The 24,206-nt window shown below is 29.2% G+C and overlaps 1 protein-coding gene across 4 annotated transcripts in view; it reads right to left on the bottom strand.

Annotated features, from left to right (window-relative positions):
* The window catches only part of Blos3 (Biogenesis of lysosome-related organelles complex 1, subunit 3), a 385,546-nt gene that overhangs the window by 286,072 nt on the left and 75,268 nt on the right, over positions 1 to 24,206 (bottom strand). The window lies entirely within an intron of this gene.

Raw genomic sequence — 24,206 nt, forward strand, 5'->3', positions numbered from 1 at the left:
CCTTGTGGACAACATGTGCTTAATTAGGAACGAATTGAGATACATAATCAGAAGACGACAAAGGAAAATCTATATAATATATAATAATCTATATAAATGTATACCATTTTTAACAATGCATATTTATAGCGCATTTCCAGAGCCAACGTGCTAATTGTATGTAAAATGAAACTTTTTAAGGTTTTTAATGTTTGTATGAAAGATGAAACCGTATGCCACATAACCGTGAAATTTATATACCAACCTATAAATCTCTTTTAAAAGAATACTGACACCTACACATTATCACAATACTACATATCATAATACTAAGAAATTTGTTATTTTAATCTAAGAATAGGCTTTATAATTTACGAGAGATTTAATTTAATGTATTTAAAATTTTACAGGATCCGGTATAGATATATTAGATATTCTTTTAGATTTTTTAGATATATTATTTCTTCAACACTGAAGTTAGTCCAATCTCTGATATTTCTCTGCCAGATTTTGTCTTTCTTCCCAAGACTTTTCTTTCCTCTACTCTTCCTTGCATGATGACGCATAGAATAGAGTATTTATCGTTTCGAACTGTAGCCCAGATACGATGTCCAGATAGACAATTCGTCTTAACGCTTCTTCGTTTGAGACTTTTACAGTCCAAGGAATTTTAAGAATACGCCTATATAGCCACATTTCGAATGCCTTTAATTTTTTTACAGATTTGGCTGTCAGGGTCCAAGCTTCTACCCCATATAGCAGTTGCGACCATACATAACATTCGACGATCTCAGTCTAATAACCACACTCAATTTCTTATTTGTAAACATTGACTTTTATCTGTTTAGTTTAGTCCTATCATTTTGCTTTATCTGTTAATGATTTCTATAAGAATTTGTAAATCCTCTATATTTTCTGTCATAATTGGGGTTTAGTCTGCAAATTTTATGTTATTAATGATGCTCACTCCATTCCTTACTTCTTTCCCATAGTGTCTCCTAAAATATTAGTTGACAACACACATCTCTGGCTGACTCCTTTTTGAATTTCTGCTTGATTTGTCTCTCTATCTTTCACCCGCATGACCGCTGTTTGATTTTAGTAGATTTTTTAGTAAATTAATATCTTGGTATCTAGGTGTATGTATTTTAATGCATGTATGGGCTTACCAGGTTGAACTATGTCAAATACTTTTGAAAATCTATATTAGATATGAATACGTTTTCATTATAATCTCTGCATTTTTGTAATAGTACCACCATTGCGCACAATTCCTCTTTTGTTCCCAATCCACTTCTAAATCCAAACTATGTGTTGTCCAATTGTTCGTCACATTTTTTATTGACAGACGATTTAATGTTGTTATTAATCGGATGACATTTGTGACTTTTATTAAATTTTGATAATCGTCGACAAATCAAGTCTTTTAGTGACATATTATTCTTTTAATTTTTACTTCTCATTTAATGTCTATCTTTTGTTAGTTATTTTTAGAGTAAATATATGATGACTGACATTATTCCCACTTGATTCTTTTGTTTCAGTTATTGCTCTAGCCTAATTTGACATTTTCTTTCTTCAAATCATCAAATTTTCATGGTTTGTTTATATTTCGTTATAGTAAAATTCATATTTTCCACTAAGCCTAACATAAGAAGCAGCAGTGTCATCAAACCAAAATAATCCAGTTGTGCATTACGTTTTTGCTGATCGATTTACAAGTAAATTTTAACAAACACATCAAATTGATCATCCTTTTTACTTTCGTATACGATCATACTTATCCAAATTAAATTTTCAACCCTGCGCCATGGACAATATCTGTTCCGGCTATCGACATCAAAAAACCTAAGAAATCAGAGATATCGTCAACCGTCATTAAACAAAAGTTTCGTACACTATTAAACAGATATGGCAATACCTACAGCGTATACACCGATGCATCAAAAAATGAAGACAGAGTTGGAGCAGCAATTTATTCGGAAGACATCTCAGTTAGTTTCCAATTGTCGTCAATTACAACCATCTTTTCGGCTGAATTATTTGCAATTCTAAAAGCACTATCGTTAATACAAAACAAAAACCAAGAAATATGTATAATAATCACAGATTCTCTAAATTCATTTTCCTCACTGACTCAATTATACTGTGACAACCCGCTTCTACTTCTTAGTAAAAAAGAGCATAAAAACATTTCAAATAAGAAAATCCAAGTTCATTTGTTATGGGTACCTTCTCATGTCAGAATTGAAGGTAACGAAGTTGTAGATAAACTAGCTAAAAACGCACCAAATAACCTAATGTCCGAAGAAAGTAACATATTGGTACAAAACGATTTAAACTATAAACTTATACTACAAAAAATAATTCAAAAATGGCAACAAACTTGGAACAACACTCCATCAAGGCTATATGAAGTCAAAAAACATCCGCATCTTTGGAAACCAAAAATAAAAGACAGAAGACTGCCCTAGAAGAAAATACAGATACTAATAGAATAATTTCTTATCTTAAGGACTGTCAACTTCTTCATATAATTTAAAACATACATTGTAATACACATACATATTATTATTATTAATTATGAACCAATGTATATACACTATTTGTATCAACTGTAACATTAATCTAAATACGCTAATGCCTCTGCGTGGTAGATGCGTTTAAAAAAAAAGGTATTTATATTAGACTATAGATTATATTAGATTTATATTAGATTAGATATTCAGTTTTGTGAAAGCGCCTGTCTTAGACAAATTGAAGGAGATTTTTCTCCTAAGAGAAAAGGCTCTTAAAGGCTTAAAATTAATTCGTAGTTTATTTTATTATATTTAAGGCAATCATTTAGATTTTTTTTCACTTCAGCAACAAAAGTTTTGGTTGTGCAATGTATCGTCTACATCAAAGTCCTAGTATCTACTGTTATCGGTTAATCATTTGTGTAAATGTAATATAGTGTAGGTGCCATTACGTCGCCTGAGAATTATACTGTTCTATATCCACTTTTTGGCAGTTTGGAGTTATATACATAGAAATTTTTGTAAAAATTAGCTTGTTCTATATCCATTGAAATGATGATAATATTCAGAACCAATTAAAAGTTTTCAGTAACATTTAGTTCTATATCCCGTATGCCTCAAAATATTTTTAAAATTATTTTGTTCTATATCCTCTTTAACTTTTAGAATAAATACGTTACTAGAATTATAGTGTTCTATATCCATTACGCATAATGTGCTTAATACCGGACTGTACGTGTATGTACATCATGGCATGTTGGTAAATGATCTATTGTTTTTTGTAAAAAGTGAATAGTAAGAAAATGTATTTAAACTAAATAGTAGTGGGTATTCCTGAAACAATTTAAGTAAGTACGTTTAATATTATTGTGTTGATTTAATCATCCTTATTAAACGAATTTGCAATATTACCTAATCTCAAAATTTTCATAGACACGGATATTTTATTGAATAAAATGTAATTAAACCTATTCAAATCAATAAAAAATCTTGATAATTATTATAAAAAGAAATATGTTACACATTATTATGTATTTGTAACTATTAAATTACTAATACGGGTTGTATGTGTTTTGATATGAATAGAGTAGTACAGGGGTGGATTAGCAATGGATTAGCATGAATGTTTCAGAAAGTAATGTGGTCATATTTCAAATTCGTTCCTTTTAATTTTGTAATTTTGATTCGAATTGCATGTGTTTCTTACTACATTGATATTTAAATCAATTTCTTTTTGCAGTTTATAATGAGTGCAAAACTTTCACCGTCGCCAACAAGGCATTCTTCATGTCCTAGTGACGTTTGGAAGTAAGCTTACATTAAATTTTTTGAGAAATAATACCACTAAATAATATCTTATTTTAGCTCTTTGTGGCATATTATCGAAGAGGATGTCGAAAACGACAAAGAAAACATTAGTAAAGAAACATCTCAAGATAAGCACGGACCTAAAGCGACACCAAATGAAGGAAAAGTTGTTGTTTTACAAATGGTTACTTTAAACACTATGGATACACAAAATTTACAATTTAGCACACTGCAAGAAGTAGACGCATTGGCACAAAACTATGAAGAAAAAGAAAATAATCTTCAATTACAAAAGTTACCTGAGAGTCAAATTGAGATGGCAGAGGAAGAAGAGTATCTTAACGAAGAAGTTAATAAACCTGCGGTGATTAGTCGAAAACGAAAAAGAAGACCATCAGATTGGAAACAAAATATAAGAAAACATAAACGACAATCTGGACAAGAATATGTTGATACAATGAAGCGGACCAGGGAAAAGAAATCTGTGAAAATAGAGACATGTCGATCTGAAAATTGTGTACTACAGTGTACTGCTAAAATTACTCTTGACGAAAGAGATACAATTCATAGACAGTTTTGGTCTCTTAATGATGACAAAAAGAATCAGTTCTACTCAAAACATGTGAAGCGTATTTTGGCAGTAAGAAAAAAAACAAACAATGAAACCAGCAAAAAAACATTTTCATATCAATATTTTTTTTATGTATGTGGAGTTAAAATAAGAGTTTGCCAACATTACTTTTTTAATACATTAAATATTAGTAAACAGAGGATTTACTACTTTTTTAAAAGTGTAAAAGATGATGTTAGATGCATTGTTCGTTCCCCTATTCGTGGCAGGCATCAGAAGAAAACTATCTCCGAGAGAAAAAAACAAAAAGTACGAGAACATATTAACTCTTTTCAAAGAGTCGACTCTCACTGTTGTCGACAGAGTTCTACCAGACAATATTTGGAAAGAAATTTAAATTTACAAAAAATGTATGATCTATACAAAACTCAAGAATCAGAACCAGTCAAATATCATATGTATCGGACAATATTCAATACTGAATTTAATTTGACATTCTTTTGTCCCAAGAAAGATATAGGTATGTGATAAGTGTGCAGCATATAATTCTCTTACTAATCCGACTGAAGCAGATATTTTAAAATTTGAAACTCGCAAGAAAAATAAAGATTTGGTACATCAGGAAAAAAACCGAGACAAATTTATATCCTCCGAGGGCAAATGTGTTGGTGTTTTATGTTTTGATCTGCAAAAAGTTTTTTCGCTACCAAAATCTAACGTAAGCAATTTTTATTATAAAACAAAATTTTCTTGTTATAATTTAACTGCTCATTTCGACAAAACTAAGATCGTATATAATGCCTTATGGCATGAAATGATTTCTGGTAGAAGCGGACTTCATATTTCTTGTGCTTTGATTAAAATACTTAAAAAAGTAGTACTAGATAATCCTGCACTTGAAAAATTAATTTTATGGTCAGACAGCTGTGTACCTCAAAATAAAAATTCAATAATGACATTTGCTTTGCAACATTTTTTGCAATCCAATTCTTCAGGTCAGATAAAAATAATAGAACAGAAATTTGGTGAACCGGGTCACAGCTGTGTACAAGAAGTCGATGCAGCTCATAGAAATTTAAATTTTTTCAAATGATCACTGCAGATTATAAAAATTACCAAGCAGAATCCTTACACTAAAGTGAAACATCTGATATACGAAAAAGAATTTCCTTTAATCATAAAATATGGTGAACTATATGAAGGGCCACTTAAGGAAATTAAACTGGAAAACTTATATATATATATATATATATATATATATATATATATATATATATATATATATATATATATGTATATATATATATATATAAATATATATAAATATATATATATATATATATATATATACATATATATATATACATATATATATATATATATATATATATATATATATATATACATATATATATATATATATATATATATATATATATATATATATATATATATATATATATATATATACATATATATATATATATTGTTATGATGTATTTTTTGTTTTGAATGATGAGCAATGAGTATTTTTAATAATATAGGGTTTTTATCGCGGTTCTCAAAGAATTAGCTTGTAAGTACTTTTTTAAATTATCTTTATTATAACTATTATGAAACACACATATATATCTAACCTAGCCAATGTAAATTTAAAATAAACTATCTTTAAATTGATGTTCTTATAAAACTAATTAAATTCTATAGACAATGTTAAATTTAAACAAACTATCTTCAAAATTGAAATTGTTATGACATTAACTAAATTATATTAACAAAATTTTGTACCTTTCTTTCACTGAATGCCTAAATGAACTGTTTTCCACTATATATATTCTAATCACCACTGAAAGTCTTCGTACTTCGGTTATCCTTGTTTTTGTGAAATTTCTTTTTTCAATTATCAGCTTCTACCAATTTAAGATATAGTTTTCTTCACCAGCATTTATACACCACCAACCAAACCAGCAAACAGCATTTATATTTATTCTTCTTTTCAATATACCAATATCCAATTATTATAAGTTGATTTATACTAATCTCCAACCATAATATAATTTAATTTCTTCCAATATACTTTTTTTAATCTTCAATAATTATTTGTGTATAATTATAAATGTGCATTAAATTATATGCATAATTTTTAATCTTCATTTAACTCACTATATTAAACAATTGGACTATCTCCAACTAACTTTCATATTTCTTATAAAACTGCTTGACTGATTTACTAAAACTGTGAACAATTGACTTCACTAATTAATTGTGTCTATCTTCTACTAACTTTCATAATAAACTGCTTGACTTCTAACTAAAAACTTCTAAAAACTGCCCTCTTGAATCCAAATCACGGGTATTTATATGTTTTTTGGATTTCTAGAACCATCTCGTAAGATATCATGTTCCAATTTGTTCTATCAAATACTTGTCTGAATTTTCTGGAACAAACCATTTCGCAAACATGGCCATCTCCGGAGATCCAGAGAATTCCATTCTTTTCTATTAATAATTTTGTTTACATTTAGGCTTTTCAGATCAGAATATATAATTAAATTAGTAACTAACACTCTAATTTAATAAAATACACATTTCAAACAATATATTATATAACCCACTTTATATTCGTAAATATTCTTAAACGTCACTTCAGAGTATAAATATCTGTCAATCTCCGAGAGTAATTTTGGTTGCCTATGCACATGGCTCACTTAAATTTATTTACAATATTAAAATACAACTTTTTTACAATTATTATATGCTAATTTATTAAAAATGCCCTCACATAAATAATTTTTATAAAATTCTCTAGTATATAACTTATTTAAAATAATCAAATACTTTTTTATATCTAATATTATGTAGTATATAACTTATAAATTATTTTCTATAAACCCCAATCGTCACAATACCCCAAAAATAATATTTAAAATAAATAATTTACTTATTATTTTTTTAAATATTAATTTTCTCATACCTTATTAAATTTAATAAATCAAATTTTTTTTTTTTATTTAAAATGTGTTAAATACATCCCTGTTCGCTGTCTATGTCAAAACAGAGAACAACGGAGCACAGTTCGGCTATTCTATGGTCAAACTGTCATGTCAAATGGAGCAATGGATGCGATATCAGAGAATAAAATATAACCTTAATTAAAAATATAATAGATATGGTGTTCTGTTTATTTATAGACAAAATCTAGGAATTATTTCCATTCAAAATAACTTCATCAATATAAATTGGTAAGTTTTTCCACTTTATTATATTAGAAAGACATTTTTATAGCAATTATAGTATCTAACCCCAAATTATGATTTTTAGGGTACAAATTAATTTCCATATATACAAAATTCAACAAGTATGATGTCACATTTATTCACAACAAAGAAATCTACCATCTATCTATGAAATGGATCTATCAGTAAGTTATTAGTGTTATTATATTTGTGTTAAAGGTATAGAAATCATTATTCAATCTCTTCATGATATTGAAAAATGTCGTTGATATGAAATATGCCTCTTAGTCTGTTCTCTGCATCTATTAACACATAACTATTTAGTCCATTCTGATTTTCAATTGTATATGGACCTTCAAACATTGGTTGTAATTTCTTACAACGGTTTTCTTTAACATTACTTTTTCTAAGTGAACGAATTAACACTAGGTCTCCTTTTTGAAATGTGATTGGTTTTTTTATATTTCGATTTTGTCTTCTGATATATTTTTCAGCTTTCCTCCTAATTCGGTTATTCACTTTCTGCATTACTTGTTCTAACATATCCTGATTATATTCACTAATCCACTTTCTGTTTCCTATATGGCCAAACATTAAATATTCTGGTACTTCCTCTGTATTCAAATTATTTGTATTATTTAAAAAATATTCTACTTGTGGTATATGTTGCTGCCAAGTTTCGTGTTGATTTTGACACAGTATCCTTAAATATTTTATAACTTCTTTAATATATCTTTCTGCAGGATTTGCCTGAGGATGTCTGATACTTGTAAAATGAATGTTGATTCCCTTTTTCTCACAAAATGTCCGAAATTTTTGGTTGTTAAAATATGTAGCATTATCTATTATGCAATTTCTAAATGGTCCTATTTCTTCGAAAAATTGATTAATATATAATTTTAATGTTTTAACATTTGTTCTAGAGCAGGGATATAGTTTAATAAATTTTGTATATAAATCAACTATCACTAGTATATGCTTTTTTCCTGTTGGACTGAGAACTAAATTTGAAATAAAATCCATGGAAACTGTATTTAGTTTTTCATATACAACATTAGATTTATATGTGTTCTGGTTTTTGAAATTCTTTTCTTTGTTTAGTTGACATATTGGGCATTGGGTAGTAATTTCCTTTGCTATACTTATGTCATTCTTTGCAAAATAATTGTCCCTAAATAGCATCCATAGCTTTCTTGAACCAATATGCATATAATTGTTATGTAAATTTTTCAATATTTTCTTTGCTAAAGTTCTAGTTATTACATATACTTCTATGCCATTTATTATTTTATAATATACCCCATCTTTCCTAAGGACTTTTTGTTTTTCACTCAAATTGATCTGATCTCTTATAATTTCTTCTTTAGAATATAATCCAGTACTTTCTACTAATTGATTTAATCCAATTTTTATTGTTCGCTGCCCTTTTTGTGGTGTATTTTCTAACCTTGATAAAGCATCTGCCACTATATTGGATTTTCCAGAAATGTATTTGATTTCAAAGCAGTATTCACTAAGTATTAGACTCCACCGATGTATTCTACTGTTTCCATATTTGTTATTTAATATAGACGTTAAAGCTTCGTGATCTGTTTCTATAGTAAATTCATTACCCAATAAATAAAATCTTAATTTTGTGACACAGTGTATTATACTTGCTAGTTCTAATTCTGAAACTGAGTAACCCTTTTCATGTGGCTTTGTTATTCTTGAAATGAATTGTATTGGGTATTCGACCCCATCATGTATTTGTAATAATACCCCTGATAATCTCTCTATTGATGCATCTGTTCTTAATATGAATGGCTGTGTATAGTCAGGATAGTATATTTTCAAATTTGACAGAAAAATGTTTTTAATTTCTTGGAATGCTAGTTCTCTTCTCTGATCCCATCTCCATTTTACACCTTTTCTCAGTAGTTCAAGTAATGGAATTTCTTTTATACTTAGATCTGGTATCATCCTTTTATAATAATTAATTATTCCAATAAATCCTCTTAAAGTTCTTAAATTGTGTGGTGTTTTATATTCCTGAATGACTTGTGTCCGTTCTGGATCCATTTCGATTCCCTTAGTGTTAAGTTTATAACCTAGATATATGACTTCTTTTTGAAAAAATGTACATTTTTCTTGATTTATTTTTAGTCCAACTTTGTCTAATCTATTTATTATAATTTTTAGGTGTTTCTCATGATCTTCAGCCGTTTTAGAAAAAATTAATATATCATCAATGTAGTGAATTACAAAATGTTCATATTGATCCAAAATATCATGAAGACATCTACATAGAGCACTGCAAGATGATTGAAGTCCAAATGGTACTACTTTGAATTGATATACTACTCCATCTATCTGAAATCCTGTATACTGTCTACTTTTTCTTTCTAGAGGTATTAACCAGAAACTATGCTGTAAATCGATTTTAGTGAAAAATGACATTCCTGTAATTCTTCCTAATATTCCATCTATACTCATTGGTGCTTCAAATTGCTTTTCAGTAATCTTGTTAATATTCCTTGCATCCAAACATAACCTGATTTCACCTGATCTTTTTCGTACTACTACTATGGGGTTAATAAAACGTGTGTCTGCCTTCTCAATGATCCCATCTTCTAACATATTATTAATTGTTTTGTTTACTTCTTCTCTGTATTTATATGGTATTGGGTATGATTTTGTTTTAAAATCTTTTTCTTCTTTAACTTTTATACTATGGATATAATTTTGTGCAATTCTATTTTCTTTATTGACAAGTCCCTTGTGTTGCTGCAATATGGAAATGACTATTGATTTATATTCTTCAGGGCAATTTAAAACTTTCATTATATCTTCTTCTTTACAAATAAAATTATTCTTCATTATGTACTCATTATTCCTTGCTTCCAATTTTACGCACTCCGCCTCGTAGGCATCCATCTGCTTAAAATTTCCATTCCTTAAATATTCACTACAATAATTATTCTTTACATTCTTCTGGGACATTTCCCTATCATCAAAATACATTTCTTCTTCATAAACATCATTATTTTCTTTTAATAATATCCTATCAACTCTTATTCCTTCTTCTACCTCATCTTTCTGCATAAATTTAATTATTTGCCCTTCCAAAGTTACCATTTTTTCTTCAAAATCTATCTTTACTTTCTTCTTTTCCAATTCATCATTTCCCATTAATATATCAACACATAAATCCTTGACAATAAATCCTTGCATATTAATTTCTTTATTAAGAATATTAATTTTAAAATTGGCTAGTTTATCAATTTCACCCAACTTCTTATTATTTGCACCAATAATTTTAATTTTTGGAATCTTTATTATATCTGATAGTTTTAATGTATTAAAAATAAAATTCTCCGAGACTAAAGTACTTTCTGAACCAGTATCTATCATAATCTTAATCATTTTATTTTTGGCCAAAGCATTTATATAAATTAAATTAATAGATTCAATAATTTTATCTTCATCTAAAGAAATAAATTCAGAAGGTTTTTCATAATAGCAATGGCCTAACTTGTAATTCAGAAAGTTTACTGCACAAAATTTTGATTATTAGAATTGTCAGATTGTATCTGACCACTTGAATCTGATGTCCTATGTCTTTCCCTACTATGACTTCTACTCACATTTTCCTGCCTTGTACTACTTCGTTCCCTGTCTTCGCAGCTTCTATTCCTTCGAACACAATTTACCTGTCTATTATAGTTAGGTCGCTCTGTATTTCTTCTATTGTTAAAATCTTGTTTATTATTATTAGTACTGTTATTAAAATGTTGTCTATTATAACTAGTATTGTTATTAAAATTCTGTCTATTTTGATTACTATTATTATTATTAAAATTTTGTAAACTATCAACATATCTATAATTATTATATGATTGTCTATATTGTTGATTATCATTTCTATTATATTGAAAGTTACTATTGTTTTTTCTGTTATTATTATTACTTGTCATATTGCCTCTTTGTATTCTTTGAATAAAATTAATAAAACTATCTATTGTTTGAATATTTTGTACAGTTACGGTTTGCACAACATCAGCATCAAAATGTCTAGATACATTTAAGACTGTTTCATCCTCTCTAAGTGGTGGTTCTAAATATTTTGCAACTGTTATCAATTTCAATGCATAATCTACCATATTTGATTTTAAATTTTGATTATACTTTCCAAAATATAGAATTTCTCTAAACTTGGCTTGCTCTAATTCACCCCAATAATAATTTAAAAATTTATTTTCAAATGTTTGAAAATTATCTAAATCATTCTCAATACTAGCAAACCAAGTTGCTGCATTGTCATTTAATGTCATTCTAATATAATCTTTAATATCATTAATATTATTCACAAATCTTAATTTATGTTTTAAACTATTTATGTATACTCTAGGATGCAAATTTTTTATATTACCAGAGAATTTATAATCCCAGTCTCATTTGTTAAATTTAAGTAAGGTCTCCCTATGTCTCTCATTTATGAAATATCATCTATTCTCTGTTCCACATTTCTTATTTGATTACTATTTATTTGGATATTTTGTTGTATATCGTCTAATTTTTCTTCTGTGTTTCTCCTGTCTTCGTTAATTTTTACTTCTAAGTTACATTTCTGTAACTCTATTTTCTGTTCTATATCTATTTTATTATCTTGAATAATCCTCTTTACTTCTGTCCTCTCATTGTCTATCCTTTTCTTGTAGTCATTCCGTATACTTTTTATTTCATTTGCTACTTTTTTCTCTGCAGCTTCAAGTTTTTTATCCATTTGTTTTTCCATTTGTTTTACAATTTTATTATTATTATCTTCTATTTTCTTTTCTAATTTTCTATAATTCTCTTCCAATTTCTGTTCCATTTTTTTCATGTCTTCTTTGACTTCTTGTGAATTCTGTTCCATTTTTTGTTCTATTTTTTTCATGTCTTCTTTGACTTCTTTTGAATTCTCTTCCAATTTTTTTATGTCTTCTTTGACTTCTTTTGAATTCTCTTCCAATTTTTTTATGTCTTCTTTGATTTCTTTTGAATTCTCTTCTATTGTCTTGTTCATCTGCATCATTAATGACATCAAAGCTGCCATATTGACATTTTCCTCTCTTTCTGGATTCATTTCTGCAGTATCTTGTGGAACTTGAACTAAACTCTCCTCTTGTATAGGTTGTGTTTCTACTTCCACATCTTCTTCATTCTTTTTGCTTCTTGTACCTTTCTTTCCTTGAGACATTTTGAGACTTTACTTGTTCAAATATAATTAATAATAAAATCTATTATTTTTCCTTTCTACTGATAATTAATTTAATTATATGAGAGCACTTATCTTCCCAAACTAATTCTTTTAAATAGAGAGCCACCGCGTTGGGTGCCAAATTGTTATGATGTATTTTTTGTTTTGAATGATGAGCAATGAGTATTTTTAATAATATAGGGTTTTTATCGCGGTTCTCAAAGAATTAGCTTGTAAGTACTTTTTTAAATTATCTTTATTATAACTATTATGAAACACACATATATATCTAACCTAGCCAATGTAAATTTAAAATAAACTATCTTTAAATTGATGTTCTTATAAAACTAATTAAATTCTATAGACAATGTTAAATTTAAACAAACTATCTTCAAAATTGAAATTGTTATGACATTAACTAAATTATATTAACAAAATTTTGTACCTTTCTTTCACTGAATGCCTAAATGAACTGTTTTCCACTATATATATTCTAATCACCACTGAAAGTCTTCGTACTTCGGTTATCCTTGTTTTTGTGAAATTTCTTTTTTCAATTATCAGCTTCTACCAATTTAAGATATAGTTTCCTTCACCAGCATTTATACACCACCAACCAAACCAGCAAACAGCATTTATATTTATTCTTCTTTTCAATATACCAATATCCAATTATTATAAGTTGATTTATACTAATCTCCAACCATAATATAATTTAATTTCTTCCAATATACTTTTTTTAATCTTCAATAATTATTTGTGTATAATTATAAATGTGCATTAAATTATATGCATAATTTTTAATCTTCATTTAACTCACTATATTAAACAATTGGACTATCTCCAACTAACTTTCATATTTCTTATAAAACTGCTTGACTGATTTACTAAAACTGTGAACAATTGACTTCACTAATTAATTGTGTCTATCTTCTACTAACTTTCATAATAAACTGCTTGACTTCTAACTAAAAACTTCTAAAAACTGCCCTCTTGAATCCAAATCACGGGTATTTATATGTTTTTTGGATTTCTAGAACCATCTCGTAAGATATCATGTTCCAATTTGTTCTATCAAATACTTGTCTGAATTTTCTGGAACAAACCATTTCGCAAACATGGCCATCTCCGGAGATCCAGAGAATTCCATTCTTTTCTATTAATAATTTTGTTTACATTTAGGCTTTTCAGATCAGAATATATAATTAAATTAGTAACTAACACTCTAATTTAATAAAATACACATTTCAAACAATATATTATATAACCCACTTTATATTCGTAAATATTCTTAAACGTCACTTCAGAGTATAAATATCTGTCAATCTCCGAGAGTAATTTTGGTTGCCTATGCACATGGCTCACTTAAATTTATTTACAATATTAAAATACAACTTTTTTACAATTATTATATGCTAATTTATTAAAAATGCCCTCACATAAATAATTTTTATAAAATTCTCTAGTATATAACTTATTTAAAATAATCAAATACTTTTTTATATCTAATATTATGTAGTATATAACTTATAAATTATTTTCTATAAACCCCAATCGTCACAATATATATATATATATATATATATATATATATATATATATATATATATATATACATATATATATATATATACATATACATATATATATATATACATATATATATATATCTACGGCATAAAGTGGACTCCGCCCATGTTAAAATTCAGGTTCAATTGAGCTCCGTGGTCAAGTGAATACCGATATACGGAGCTCACTTGACCATTCCATAATATTGGTTCTGTCGGTTCATCAACATGTAGGGTTTAATAATTTATAAAAATTTTTTGGAGCCCGTAAATACCCCTGTATCATAAATGTATATCGTTTAGTTCACGTGTATATATTATAGGGGTCGTACAGATCTTCTTCAATGTATATTTGAACCATACGTTTATCGGTTTAAGTAAGCTCTGAGAGTTTGGCAACTGTGCGATTATACCGTATATTTTCAGCATATACCCTGAACGGTTCATATGGGCTCCTTATTTTTATCTACTGTTCGTAGACAGTGTAATCTAATACGCATTACACTGAGTAACAGAGGATATCTTATTACCTGGTATAATTACGTACTAAAAGGTAACTGGTTCTTTAAAAACAGGTATATAGATACAAAAGGATTTGGGCTTATTATTTAATGGAATATTCGCTTGCATAGGAAATTTTATTTTTTCTGCATTTTTAAAAATGTTGTTCTTTTATTTAATATAATTTTATTAGTTTAATGCCGAACTTGATGTTTTTTTTAATTACAGAAATTTCGTAATATATTTTGTTTACGTGAGTATGTCTTTGTACGTCTTATGTAAGCATCCGATTAATAAAAACTAATTTTATTTCATCCAATCTTCTGCGATATCTTTTATAAAGCTTTTTTATTATTTTAGTTCTGGTCTTATTTGTGTACTACATTATTGTACATATTATGATATCTCGATGAACGGTTATCTCAAAATAAATATGGTTAAGAGCTACAATAGATATTTTTGTGTTAAAATTGGTAGTAGTGTGCACAAAAACAAAGAATGGTTAATTTGTCTAACAAGGTATATTCGGCGGCAGATGCATATAGTGCAAGCGTCTATGTTTTAAGGGTGGAAGGATGTGCACCTTATTTTTAGCTGACAAGCTTGCGAACAATATTATTTCTGGTCCTCAATTTACCTTTTAGTTTTAAACAATAATCTGTGACTGACCCCGTGCGATACAAACTATTTTCAAGGAATTTATAGGGAGTCTACGTTCAACAATCATGACATTATTGGATGTTCAGTTTTGTGAAAGCGTCTATGTTAGGGAAATTAAAGGAGCACACACGAGCTTTTCAGGGGTTTTGGCTGAAAATTGATTCATAGTTTATTTTTATTGTGCAATAATAGGTGTATCGTCTATATAATAGAAGTCCTAGTATCTACCGGTATGGATCGTTCGTTTGTGTAAATGTTATACAGTGTAGTTGCCTTTATGCTACCCCAAGCGAGACCGTTCTTCATCTGCTATTCTTACCATTGAGTGATATAAAAAATATTCTCTTGTGTAGGCATAAGCAGACAATATAAGTGAGTTTGTTATCCAAGGGGATATCATATAGTTTTTGAAAAAATATTCTGTAAGTTAAGGTGTCGTAAGCGGCATTTAGATTGAAAAATACCACCACTGATACCCGATATTTTTCGTACCCATCTTTGATTTAGTATTTGTGATGTACATTACTTTGAATAGCTGACAAACTAAAAATTTCGGCTGATAGTTTTTGTGGTCGTTGGAGTTTTTGCCAGGTTTAAGCAAGGTAACAACTTTGGCTTGTCTCTAGACTTTGGGTATCTCCTAATTTGAATACAGTTTTTCATCATCTGGATAAGCCATTGTAGTGTTTTTGGTCCAGATTTCGTAATAAGCTTTGTGCTCAGATCCTCAATGTCGGTATTTGTATTATTTTTCATTAAATATGTAGATGGTGGATCCAAGCTCAAAATCATTAAAAGGTTCTCTTAGCTGACTGGTTTTGTTCTTTCTTACTTTGAGTTATTCTTTGCTTTTTTTCCGATAGAAATAGTATGTCTATATCTATAATGTGGTTTTCAGCGATCAGCTATATACCAAATACCCTAGGTTAGGCCCTATATGTGTTTCCTGTACTAGAAATTAGTCAGATTCGTGTTTAGCTCATATGTCTGATAAGTTTAAATAAAGTAAAGTTTCTTGATTTTTAGATATACCCTTAACAGTTATAGACATATGTTATTAGAATAGTTGGTCCTAAAAAGGACCAATTTGACAAAATCATATTAAAGGGGTGACTGAAGAATTAGCCGATTAATTAATTAATCATTACCCGGGGTATGCCCAATTGCGGTGGTCTTATTAGTACTTCAATCTTCCTAAAGGCTCGTTTTTTAAACCCCATAAGTAATGCGTAATCTTTTACTTTTTATTAAAAATTTAAATTTTACATGCCGTGTATTACTTTTTGAAGATATGTCGAATCAGATTTGTATAGTAATAATTTTAGGTTCTAAAGAACCTCTTCGTGGAAAATAAATAAGTTTGTGATATCTGTCACAACTCATATATAGATAATAAAAAAATAAACACTAATTTTTTCAACACTAATTAGAAGAGATAAGGGATTAGCACTGACCCCTGATGCAATACTATTCTCAAATGAAATTTATCAGTCTTACCCTCACTTGTTCTAACATTAGTTTTCCATTACTTGCCTTATGATAAAAATTGCATCCGTTGTTGATATGCCTTGCATGAGTTTAAACTGATTTCCTAATATTTCTGTTTCTTCCTCTATCCTACTATCAATTATTCTCTCCCACAGTTTCATGGTGTGACAGAGTAGTTTTAGGGCTCTATAGTTTGTACAGAGTTTAACATCTACTTTGTTTTTGTATACAGGTACTAAAATGCTACTTCTCCATTCATCCGGTATTCGCCTTACTTTCAAAATTCTATTAATAATTTTAGGTTCTAAAGAACCTCTTTGTGGAAAATAAATAAGTTTGTGATATCTGTCACAACTCATATATAGATAATAAAAAAATAAACAGGTAAAATAAGTGTAAACAATCTTAACTACATACATCGGCGCCACTGTTCAGGTGATGGGTTTATCACAGATATCAAAGGTTACATTTTAATTCAATGTTCTATTTACGTATCTTCAATATTAAAAAAGTAGAAAAAGACATGTTTATGCTTTTATTTTTTTAAATCTATGCTATTTTCTTTCTAGAGTTCCATCTTTTTTGAACGACCTGTGTTCTTTTTTCAATTGGGTACTTGTCCAAAGCTATGACAAATACTCTGTCCTCTGCTATTCTACATTAATATGACTGATTTATTTTATCTTTCTTGCAACTATTTTAATGGTTATCCTGTGTATCTTCTTCTTCTTCTACTTTTTCTTTTCATATAGACATAACTGTCTGTTTTTCAATGTGCCTCCAGGAAGTTGCCTTTCCATCGTTTTCGTGGTCGTCCTACTGATCGTCTTCCTATGGGTTAACCGTCTCTTGCCGTCTTTATTATTTTATTTGTTGTCATTCGGCTTATATGATCGTTTCATTCTACTCTTCTATTTCTTAACCAGTTTTTGATGTTCTTCACCTTGCATCGACGTCGTATATCTGTACTTCTAGCTCTGTCCCATAGTGTCTTACCATCAATTTTTCTAAGTGTTTTCATCTCTGCTGTTTCATATCCTTTTTGTCCTCTCTGTGTCAGATCTTGTTTCTGCCGCGTATGTCATTATTGGTCTGATGACTGTTTTGTAAATTCTGCCTTTCGTTTCTGTTTCGATATTTTTATTTCTTCATAATGTTTCATTTATGCAGCCTGTGGCTCTGTTTGCTCTATTCACTGGGTCTTCCACTTTAGTTTCGAGCTTTCCGTAGCTAGATAATGTGATGCCTAGATATTTAAGCTCTAACACTTGTTCTATTATATGACCTTCCAGCTCCAATTAACATCTTAGTAAATTTGCTGTTGTAACCATGCATTTTGTCTCTTTTGGGAAAATTAACATGTTAAATTTTCTGGCGGTTATATGAAATTGGTACAGCATACGTTGTAAATCATTTTCACTTTAAAAGAGTAGTATTGCGTCGTCTGCACAGCAGATTATTTTAATTTGTTTTTCTTCCATTTGGTATCCTTTTTTAGTTCTTATTTTTTATTATTTCATCCATAATCAGGTTGAATAATAGAGGACTCAGGTAATATTCCTGTCTTATTCCATTGTCACCTTCAATAGGGTCGGTTAGTTCTTCTTCTACTTTTACTTTTATTGTGTTGTTTTGGTATATATTTTCGATCGTTTTGATTTTTCCTAGAGGTATCTCTCTTGCGTACAATATGGGGATAACGTTTTTTTAATTTGTGTATCTTCTGTATATCATTATTTCTTTTGTGTATTAAAAATTAAATTATGGTTATTATTTCTTAAGATTCTCTTAACGTGTTTATTAATTGTCTTGTTTTATGTGTATCAAGATATGTGTGTCATGATAGATTGTAATGCATATTTCATTTAATGTAATTAAAGTGCTCTTTGCGTTTGCCTATTACTTTCTCACTTCCTTAGCGATAGGTCTTTTTTTCCTCATCAATAACCTTATCCTCGCTCGATACAGCTATTTTAACCCTCTATAGCCCCGTGTGTACTCAAGGTAACAAAGGAGTTTTTAATGCAGAAAACTTTTTTAAAACAATTTCCGACTCTAGTATGCCCTCTGTTAATTTCAGGCAATATTTGGTTATACATTTTAATACACTCTATGAACCTATGACGAAACCTATATGGAAATGTTTAACAGTATGTCAAATGGACATGACTGCCTTATTAGTTTGTATTTTCGATCGTGATTTATTGTTATAAATTGTGTACAATTTATATAAAAATACATACAGAGGCATTATATCAGCATTTAGATATTGATTACCGTTGACATTTGTTTATTTTATTGTGTTGTTTCAGTACTGTGATAAAAAACAGGTATGTTGCTTTGAATCCACACTTTACCATATTATTTTAAATTATTTCTTTAAGATGGATACAAAAACGTTCTACGGGAAAAGCAGTAAATATCCGAGGAATCCAAAGACTCTGACTTTGATAGTGATAATAAGAAAGTAATAATAAATTTTCCAGGTACCCAGATATTAATCGATCCAGAATCAAATAAAATGGAAAATGAAGACGATTTGTACGAAGCAAATTTAGACCAGCATACCAATTTAGATTTAGACTAAGATGAAGATAAGGGCGATACCGATAAAACTGAAAAACACACTGAACAAAATGTGCTCAAAAGTTCAAAAATGATCGTAAAAAACATTCAGTGGAAGAGTGGTTCTCGAACAGTATTTCCAATTCCAGAATGGAAAGGTAATTTACCAACATGCAAATTATTAGAACCGGAATCCCCTCTACATTATTTTAAAAAGATGATATCTACCAATATGCTGGAAAACATAGTAGAACAAAGTAATTTGTATGCACTGCAAAAGAATATAAATAAACCATTGAATATGACACTAGCAGAATTAAACCAATTTATTGGATCTGTTCTACTGATGTCAATATATGGCTTGCCAAGGACAAGATCATTTTGGCAAAAGGAAACACGTATTGCTCAAATAGTCGATACTATATCTAGGAATCGCTGGGAAGAAATAAAAACTAAAACGCATTTCAATAATAACGAAAATATGGTCAACAATAATGATAAGTTATACAAAATTAGACCATTCATCAACGGTCTATTTTAAAATTTTCAAAGTATGCCAATGAGTGAAAAATTGTGTATTGATGAACAAATGATACCATTCAAAGAGGCACATTCTTTAAAACAATATATGAAGAACAAACCCAAAAAATGGGGATACAAGGCATTTGTTTTGTGTGATAGCAATGGTATTGTTTATTACTGGGAATTATATACAGGAACTGTTAAAGATCCCCTTCATTTACCTAATGTAGACACCAGCGGTAATGTAGTAATAAGATTGTGTGAGATAATCAAACCAAACAAATACTATAAAGTATATTTTGACAACTGGTTCAATGGCTTTCAGTTGCAGATTGAAATAGAAAAACGTGGACTGCAATGTTTGGGAACTGTTCTTCCAAACATATTGCCTTATTGCCATTTTTCTGATGACAAGAATATGAAGAAACAGGGCAGAGGTACTGTAGAAGAAAAGCACGCTACAGTAGATGGCATAGGACAAACAGCGTTAAAGTGGTACGATAATAAACCGGTTCATTTGCTTAGTACATTTGTTGGTTCTAAGCCTACTTCGTTAGTCAAGAGGTGGGATAAGAAACAAAAATCAAGAATTATTGTATGCTGTCCAAATTCAGTACAATTTTATAATAAATTTATTGGAGGTGTCGATCTTATGGATTCACTAATTGCTCTTTACCGAACAGACATAAGATCTAAAAAGTGGTATTTAAAAATATTTTTTCACCTTCTGGATTTAGCTGTTGTTAACAGCTAGTTGTTGCATCGTCGTGATTGCGATTACTTTGAAATTAAAAAGAAAAACCAGTTACCTTTGTTACAGTTTAAGTCCCACTTATGTAGCGTACTGTTAGCAAGCAATGATCAGATCAAAAACAAAGGACGTCCCAGGCTCAGTGAAATTGAGAACGAAATTGTAAAAAAACAGAGGAGAGGATCTACTGCTATTGTACTACCAAAGGAAGTTAGGCTTGACCAAACCTTCCACTGGCCAGTAATTTCTGAAAAAAAGGAAAGATGCAAAAAACCAGGATGCTGTAATACTTCTAAAGTAATGTGCGATAAATGTAAAGTTGCTTTATGTTTTACAACTAACTACAAATATTTGTTTTTTTGAATGACATAATAAATAAGTATATAACTTAATTCGTTAGTTTTTGCTAAACACTCCCAAAACTCTCCCCAAACGAAATTTAAAAAATCTAAAAAAAATTACTAGTTGTTGTAAATGGATATTTGAGCACATATACAAATTAAAACATTTTATAAACAAACAAGTTTACAAAAAAGTCGGGCAATAGAGGGCTAAGATATTTATATTTCACTATATGCTCTATCATTTGGTTTTTATTTATAATTTGCACCTATGACGAAATTTATAATATCTAAGATCTGGTGCTTTCATATGAAACTGGAATAAAACACTTGTTAGATAATATTTATTCGTTTTGAGTACACTTTTCTTAGAACCTAGTATATAAAAAAATAAATATTTGTCTGTCAACAAATTTCTTTATAAAAGTACGAGGCACTATTCTCATGCTGTGAGCTTTGCTGCTCTGTTACTTTTATAACGCTTAAGCTATTTTTAATTTATTGTCAATATTTTTGAGGTGTGTTATCTTAAATGATCATTTTAAAGGTTAGTACGTTTGATTAAATGAAATTGACATTAATTTGATAGTTTCCATTTTATTAGTGCTGATGGTATATGACTAGCATCTGTTGGTACTATATATCAATTTCAACATGTGGAAGTGAGAGCACTCTCTTGTTAGTAATTTCAGCGTAAATTTTGACGAAACCAGAAATAACCCATATTATTCTCCCCGTGTGATCTTAGTATTTCCGTTGATTAAATAGTATAGGGTATCCAATATCAATATCTAATGTTGATTTTTAAATGCACACTTTAGATACTCTGTTTTTGTTTACCTTATTTTTAGACCTTTTTGCTCAAGCGCCCATCTCCATTGTCTCAATCATTAATTCAATTATCTCTCCTTATCTCTTACTAACACCACATCGTTAGCATACATAAGGCACCAAGGGATATCTCCTTAACATGTTTTCGTTAATTTTTCCAACACTAATTAGAAGAGATAAGGGATTAGCACTGACCCCTGATGCAATACTATTCTCAAATGAAATTTATCAGTCTTACCCTCACTTGTTCTAACATTAGTTTTCCATTACTTGCCTTATGATAAAAATTGCATCCGTTGTTGATATGCCTTGCATGAGTTTAAACTGATTTCCTAATATTTCTGTTTCTTCCTCTATCCTACTATCAATTATTCTCTCCCACAGTTTCATGGTGTGACAGAGTAGTTTTAGGGCTCTATAGTTTGTACAGAGTTTAACATCTACTTTGTTTTTGTATACAGGTACTAAAATGCTACTTCTCCATTCATCCGGTATTCGCCTTACTTTGAAAATTCTATTAAATAGTCCTGTTAGCCAACTTGTTCCTGATTTTCCTAATGCTGATCATATATATCCAGGGATGCCATCAGGACCTATGCCTTTTCTTTTTTCATCTTATGTAGCTCTTGAATTACTTCCGCGGTCGTCATTTTCGGCACCATTGCTATTACTGTCTCTGTTGCCTCTATAGATGCTTTCTCAAACTCTTAGTTTAATTGGTCGTTAAAGAACTCCTTGTAGCTATTTTTTAGATCCTTTCCTTGCATAAAAAGTTTAATGTATTTATCTCGTATACATTTAATCTGATTAAAATCTTTGGTTTTCTTTGCTCCACTTTTAACAATTTTGTATATGTTTTTTTCTTAGTACTCAGTTCATTGTACAGCTTTTCATGCGCTGCTACCTTAGATTGTGCTACCGCACATTTGCTTCCTCTTTATCTATTTGATACTTTTGATAATCTTATTCTGATATTTTTTCTTGTCCCTCCTTATATAATCTTCTCTTGTCTTTTATATTGTCTTAAACATCGTCTGACTATCTATATTTACCAATTTTTAAGTCAATTTTCTCTGAGATTTTTTCAAGTATTTTAGTTACACCCTCTTTAATAATTTTTGACACATTTCTTCAAATTTCATTATGACCTTTTTCCATATTCCAACACATTCTTTTTTTATTTCTGTTCTAAATTGAACTACTTTGTCGCTTGTTAACGTCAATTAATTGTTTTTGTGACTCTCCTCGATATTTTGGATTTATTTCATATTTTACTTGTATATCTAGTTATATTTCACTTACAGTTACACTAATTATTACTTTAGAGTCTTTACATAAGGGATTGGCTTACGATCCATATTTGGAATTGATTTTGTCTGCTTTTAAATTGGATAAGTTGGCTTTCTCTTTTCTAAAAGCATGTACTAACAGTGGACTAGGTATGGCCACTGTTAGTACATGCTACTGCTAATTCCAGCATATTATCTGTCATATTATTTGCTGCTAATAGCATTCTAATATTTCATCTATAGATTAAATCCGTATAACAAATAGATATTTTTCACTTTCTCGGAGTAATAATATTCTAACATACAAAATCCTATTAAATTGCCAAAACTTTCCTTGCATATTTTATTCACTTATAAGGGACAGCAGCAATATTAGTACCATAATAAGGGTATAGTCCTGGACTGGCTAATCGTTGGATAATAGGAAGCATGAGTGTAGCAGTTTTAATGTTTTCGGGACTGCTACCTGGTATGGGGGAGCAGAGATATCAGTACCAAGTTATTGCATATATGAATTGTTGCTTGAACTTTATTATTATTAAACAGCACTATATAAACAGCACTATATTCTATAACATAAGAAACACTGTTATAAAACAGTCGACTAATATACAGATTCTCAATTCAAATATTCAAAAAATTAAAGAACAGCTTACTAAAATAGAAATCGCCTATTTAAAATGCAATCCATCAATGGCCCAAAGTACCAAGCACTTCTAGCATATGGTAATGATATTGATCTCATAAGAAACTCTCTCCCGTCTACGACATCTTCAACAAAATGAAGAGAACACGAAAAATGTTTTACTTAAAATCAACAAAATGAAAAACAAATACAAGCGAATCAACAGAAGAG

The sequence above is a fragment of the Diabrotica undecimpunctata genome, chromosome 2 (genome assembly GCF_040954645.1).
Source record: "Diabrotica undecimpunctata isolate CICGRU chromosome 2, icDiaUnde3, whole genome shotgun sequence".
NCBI classification, from domain to species: Eukaryota; Metazoa; Arthropoda; class Insecta; order Coleoptera; family Chrysomelidae; genus Diabrotica; species Diabrotica undecimpunctata.